We start from the raw sequence: 6,667 nt of genomic DNA, 5'->3' as shown, positions 1-6,667 counted from the left end.
GGGGTATGATCAGGTGAATAGGGAGCATGAGGCCCAGGGGTCATGCCGTTTTTCATGAAAACCTGCTGAACACTCAGCCCAGTGTGGGCAGGTGTGCTTGTAAATCACCCGTCACGAAAGGGGCAAATGCACGGAAAGAGTCTTCAGGAAAATTTGCTGGAGCCGAACACAGCCTCTCACCACAACGCCAGCTGGCACACAGACACAGGTGGGTTCCCAGAACGCTCACCCTGCGGGGGAAGCCTGTCCTGCAAGGGGCCCGGAATCCTCCGGAAGAGAATCCCAGTTTTGCCGGGTCCCCCTTGTAGTTCCCAGCACCCAGCACACACACCTCTCTCAGTTCCACCTTTCTCCAGAATTTCCCCGAAGAACATTTCGAGCAGCAGAAAAAGCAGAACCTAACCAAAGGGGGGGTCATTCTTGTCCGTGTCCCAAAGTCACACCTCCAGGGTGGTCACTGCGGTCCGACTGTGGAGGTTTCCTCTGGATGGCGTGCTGTTCTGTGCCTCTGATGGCCGACACTCAGGGCCGGCCAGAGCAGCACCCCGACTGTGGGTGAGTCTCGGGGACACTTCTTCCCCGCAGGCCCCGCGTCCACTGACGACCGGACGGCCTTCTTCAGCTTCCGCTCCCACTGCCCGGCACACGGGAGACTCCAAGTAAGAGCCTGACGCACAGACTGGCCCTGGGGCAGAGGCGCCTAAGTTTACAAGTCACTGTGCCTATAACGAAAGCGTCAGGTTTCCCAGTAATAAAGTCTGATCGTTACAACAGTAGTAACTTACCCAAAAAGAATTAGCTCTGCGTTGTAACATCAGTCCAAAGACTTCATGAGACAAATTCAAAGCCGTTTCTCCTGGAAGATTTGGTGCAGACTAGCACTCCACCTCACTGAGAGCTTTTCTGTTGCTAGTGGTTTGCACCCCATCAGTGGGACTCCGGCAGCCCAGTGGTCTGGGTTTTGTTTGGGGTGCATGGAGGATAGCGGGGTTCCTGGTTGGTGCCTGCGGCCCTGTCTCCAAACCCTTGGGTCAGCACGTGTCTGGGAGGTGCAAGGACCTCAGGCGCAAACGCTAGGTGGGAACACGGGAGTGTCCTTTTCCTCGGGTCGCTTAAGCACGGCACGACTTGGTGTGTACGGCGGGATCAGGAGCACAGTTCCAAGGCCGCAGCACCCGGCTCGGGCTCCACAACCTGCTCTGACCTGCGCTCACACCCGAGGAGCGGCTGGTCCGCGGCTCCGTCGCCAGATGGCGCTGCGGCCACAGCCAACGCGCCCGGAGTCGCGTGGGCCCGGCGGACCGGCCCGCGGAGGCGGAGGCGGGGTGGGGCGGAGCGAGCCCGGACACCGGAGCCTAGGGCTGCTGCACCGGCGGAGGCCGGGCCGATGAAGGTGCCCCGATCTTTTGCGTCCGACAGAGGCGGAAAGCGGAATTTTTGTTTGGAAAGCTAACAGTTTATCGTGCTTTACATTTTTTAGGAGAAACTGTTTGTGAACGGGGCGGGGGGTGGGGGGACGTGGTAAAGATTTTGGGGGAAGGCAACCTCATGGGGCAAGTCACCGTGGGCAGTCCTCTCCAGACAACAACTTTTTAGGAAAACGTCTCTCTCCGCCTGCAGCCCGCCCTGCGTGTTTCCCTGCACCTGAATTAGCACACCTTTGCAGTAGGCCTGAGCCACCTTCCAGAGAGCTCGGATCTCGTTAGCTGGGCCGCCGTCCAATCCCTGCCTTGCTTTCCCCGGCCTTCCTGCCCATAGCCCCGTTCTTGAAACCACGCGAAAGAAACTGCAACACTGTTTCCAGAGCAGTGGAGATCTTGCTCCCCCGCGTGCGTCATCAGTTTGGCTCAGCTACAGGCTTGGAGGAACTCTCGAAAGGTTTGGACGTTTCTTCTCACGACACCCTTTTCTAAGGGGTAACTGAGGGACCTGACTTGCAGGGGTGGGGTGGGGCGGGGACGCCCCAGGACTGAGGCTGCTGAGCTGACAGGGGCGCATCCAGGGTCGCCCAGAGCCCGAACCACTGGCCCGCAGGACGTGGCTCCCTGTGGCATCTGCACCCCCCCCAAAGAACCCATCCCCCCGGGGGGTGCTCCCTGGTGTTCTGACTGTTGGAAACGCTTACTTTTTAAAACTTTCTCCCGAAGAGAAATCTAAACATACGCGGAGGTGGCAAGAGTGGTCACCTGATGAACCCCACATGCTGGTCAGCCAGCCCCTTGTTTTAAAACAAATCCCTGTTGTATCTCTTTTCCATAAATATTCCAGTGTGTGTCTCTAACGATAAGGACTCCTTTCCACATAACATGATCCTCATCACACTAATGCTGTTCTCGCAGCAAAACTGTTTCCTTGCTATCCCAGATACTCAGTCCGTGCCCTGGTCTCTCCCACTGCCCCTCGGAAGTGTTAACAGCGGCTATTTCCAATACTTCCATCACAGCGTGGGAGGTTTCCGTGGGCCCTGAGGATTCCCTCCAGCCCTGCGAGTCCGCCCACCAACCCTGCCTGCGCCTGTGCCTGCGCGGGAAGCCGCTGGCCTGGCTTCCGTCGGAGAAATTCACGCGAATGGACAGACACCGCGTGCTCATCTGTGTCCTGCTCCCTTCACCAACATGCTAACGCTCTTGAGATTCAGCCACAATGTCCCGTATACCCACACTCCATTCGTTCTTGCTCCTTTGCAGAATTTCACCGGGTGAGTGTAACAGTTTACCCTGTAACTAGCCTGGGAGGAAGCATCCAATTGATGGTTAAGGGGATTGTCCCTAAGGATTGTCCCTAAGGATTTTGTTAAAGTAAAAATTAATTACTAGAGGGTACAAACTTTTCTGAAGTAATTACAATATCGAGCATTATTATTTTGTTCTTAAGCAACTGAAATATCTAACCCTAAACTCCTAGCTCTTCCCCTTTATTTTGTGAGAACCAGATACTGAACAGTTGTTTGGGAAACCCCGTTCCCAGAAGAGCTTCATAAAGCGACACCCTCTCCTTAAGGAAGGGCGGTTCACAGCCGCTCTCGGGGGGTACCCTGAGCTCAGGCCCTGACGGGCCAGGAACTGTGAAGACAGCAGAATCGGATGTGTCAAACTGTCAGCTCCTCAACCACGTGGCCGTGGAGAGAATGAGCTTCTGTATTTGACTGTCAGTTACCCATATCTAGTTCAACTGCACACCGTCATTTATACCTAAAGGTTACGACATCCTCGAATAGACTTGTATCCTTCCGTGCCAGCTGCCCTTTGAAGCCTCTGCTTGCTGTCTTCTGAGTGTCTCTTCACGCTCTCAGAGCTCTGTGCCGTCCTTTGCCCGTGGCTATGCCACTGCCCCCCACTTGAAGTGACACTATTCTTGGACAAGGATCAAAATGCACTCGACGTCCTCTCGCACCTTATTTCACTTTTGTCTTTCCCACTTTCTACCAGAGTGACCTCACCCCAGGAGTGTCCCTGTGGGTTTTTGGGTCGTCTTTGAAGATGGCTTGTTTTTAAACCCCATCTATTCCTGCCCCCACCGGGGATGTCAGCCACTGGATGTCAGCCATTCTCAGCCTGGCTGGCATAGCTCAGTGGATGGAGCGCGGGCTGCGAACCAGAGTGTCGCAGGTTCGATTCCCACCCAGGGCACATGCCAGGGTTGCAGGCCACAGCCCCCAGCAACCGCACATTCATGTTTCTCTCTGTCTCTTTCTTCCTCCCTTCCCTCTCTAAAAATAAATAAATAAATCTTAAAAAAAAAAAAACAACATTCTCAGAAGGGCTGAAGTTTGATTCGTTACACACGTAGCCAAGGAATCCAACCTGTGGCTTTTCAATGTTCTTTGGCATTACAACGTACTTTTAAAATTCTGCTAATTCTACAGAATAAGAATTTATATATTCTTTAAATAAATTGATAAAGGGAAACTCTGATACATTAACTGTTGAAAAAGACAATGACCCAAAAAGATGACTGTCGAGAAGATGAGATGTTCAAACAGGTGAGGAAACCTGTTCTACCTTACTAGTAGTTTTAAAATTTGTTGAGATAAGATTCCATTTTTGGCTCATCAAAGCAGCGGGACACTGAACGGGTGCGTGCACAGGGCCTCCAGCAAGGCAGGCATTCGTTCTCGAGCATGGAACTGAATGGACACATTGCTCCAACCCTCTCGAAAAGCAAGCAATTGGATGGTATGAAGCAAATAAACATTCTTTGGTCCAGCAGCTGGGTTTGGGGAGACACAAACGAAGATCCGGTGTACCACAACAAGGACTCTACTCAATATGCTCATCACACCATTATCTGCAATGCTGAGATACAGGGGGCAAACTCAGATGTTCTAGGACAGGGAAATAGGGTTCTTAAAGTGTTACTTACCAAATGTGGATGTGAAAATACTTGTTATAATGCTAATAAAATGGCGTGCGCTTGTATGCAAGGACATGGAGTGTTTCTGCTATAAAATAAAGAATACGTAGACAAAAATATTTGTTGTGTGTGCTCAGGTGACTTTTTCTTCTTTCGGCATTTGTATATTTTCCAAATATTCAATAATGAAAATATATATTAGCTTCTTACATTAAAAAAAGCATTTCCAAATTTCGTTTCTGTTTTTCAGTGCCACATTTAGCCCCAGTTTCTTTATTTTCTAAACAGAGTTGTAGACACCCCGACCTTTTCTCCAGGCTAGGTCTGGTGAGGGGGACGGGGGGCTGATGGATGGAGCAGGTCTTCCCTGGCAGGGCACAGCTGGGCTGATGCCTTCCAGGCTGGCTCTGAGGGGGGTCCATCCAGCCTGCAAAGCTCACCTCCTGTTCCTCCCCAGTGAAGAGTTGGCGGGGAAGCTGAGGCTGGAAGCATCTGGCACCTTTGGGGACGGATGGCAGAGCGGAGCGGGGTGGCCAGAGCACAGGGAGCGAGAGGATTGACAGGCCTGAGGTCTCCAAGGCCTCCTACGGCCTCGCAGGTCCTGGGAGGAGTGTGGGTTCTTTTCTGGAAGTCATTAGCAGCCTCTGAAGGGCAGAGTGTCAGCCGGGAAGTCGCAGGATCTGGAGCTAATTTTCGGCAGCTCACGCTGACTATGGCGATCGCCCTCCAGAGGGTCCCGAGTTGGGGTCCCAGAGGTCAGCGGAGTTGTGTCTCACCATCTTCAGAGTAAGGACTTAGGGAGTGGGGACAGAATGGAGTCAGGGAAGAGGCCAGTCCCACATGTGCTCTGGGGGAAAGGCCAAGGACACCAAGTGGGGACAGAGGCTGTGAGGTCAGGGAGGGGCCACCCCACAGATCACTGAGTCCCCCTGCCCCCCCCAGCCGTGGAAGGGTGGAGGAGAAGTCCAGCTTCTCACCAGGGTGAAAGGCCATTGGGACCCTGCTCAGGGAGCCCAGAAGGAAGGGCAGGCGAGGCCCACAGGGGCTTGGGGCCCCAGGAAGCGAATCCAGCTTTGGGGCTGGTGGTTGAAACCAGCAGTGGCTCTGCTGCCTGTCAGCGCCTGGGCGTAGGGGGCTGGAGCTGACAGCTCCCTGACTACTCAGGTCTCAGGGTCTCAGTGAGGCGGCTGACCTACCTCCAGGAGGGAGGGGCGCAGGGGATCCATTTCAAAAGACACCAGCCCCACCTCGGGCCGCCCTTGCCATCCCCCCGCCCGCCCCCACTCTAAGGGCCTGGCCTCCCGATTGGAAGGCTGGCTGGAGGCGGGGGCGATACCAGGGGCTGCCGGGATCAGCGCGGCACCCCTTCCCACAGCCCCCCCCCCCCACCCGCCAGCGTCTCGGGGACGGTGTTCTCGAGATCGCGTGGCCGGGAGTCCAGCTGTAATTGGGCTGCCCGAGGAAGGAGGGTCGGGGAGCCGTCCCTGGTAACAAGCAGTAATTAGAGCAACAAAAGTAGCAGTTTGCCGGTTGATCGGGACCTCTCTCCCGGAAAGCAGGAGGGCGTGGAAACTAATCCCTGGAAAAAGGCTGACAGCACCCAGGCGTTCGGAGGAGCGCCGCCAGCCTCAGCACAGACCATCAGAGTGGGGAGCCCTGTAGGTTCTCCTTGGTCCCTGGGAGTGTTTCCGAGCCCCTGCGGGCAGCCCGCCCCCAGCCGCCACTCAGGAGGGAAGGCTCGGACTTTTTGGTCTCAGGGCCCCCCTTAACACCGTCTCAAAAGTCACTGAGGACCCCTAAGAGTCTCCTTTATGTAGGTTATTAACTGAATAACTTTAAACACGTTCTGTGTCCGCTTTAAAGCAGCGATGAACTCATTTCATGTGAACTTAAAAACAGGTGTCTTTTTTTTTTTAATTAGCAACGAGCGGCATTACGTTCTATTTGTGTAATTCTCCGCAATTCCGGATTTAGTAAAAAGCAGCTGGATTCGCACTGCTCCTTCTGCGTTTGGGAAGCCCCTTACTGCACTCGTGGGGGAATGAGCAAAGGGGGCAAAGGACGTCCGGGGTCTTACGAACGTGGCTTTCAGCTCAGGCGCCCCCTGGAGGATCTCAGGCACCCTCGCGTGTCCGCAGACCACGGGTGAGAATCGTGGCCAGGGAGAGCAAAGCCCCCAGGGGCGTGGGGGGAGCGGGAGGGACGACTCACGGGACCCCACGCGGACCCACTGAAGCCCCCCTCCCCCACCAGGCAGGCGGCTCCAGGGGGGCTCCTGTGGTTTTCTAGAGTACGTGCATTTTGTCGAGCACGA

This window comes from Phyllostomus hastatus, unplaced genomic scaffold, assembly GCF_019186645.2.
Source record: "Phyllostomus hastatus isolate PE091 unplaced genomic scaffold, TTU_PhHast_1.1 phas_scaffold_1066, whole genome shotgun sequence".
NCBI lineage: Eukaryota > Metazoa > Chordata > Mammalia > Chiroptera > Phyllostomidae > Phyllostomus > Phyllostomus hastatus.
This window is presented reverse-complemented; position numbering follows the sequence as displayed.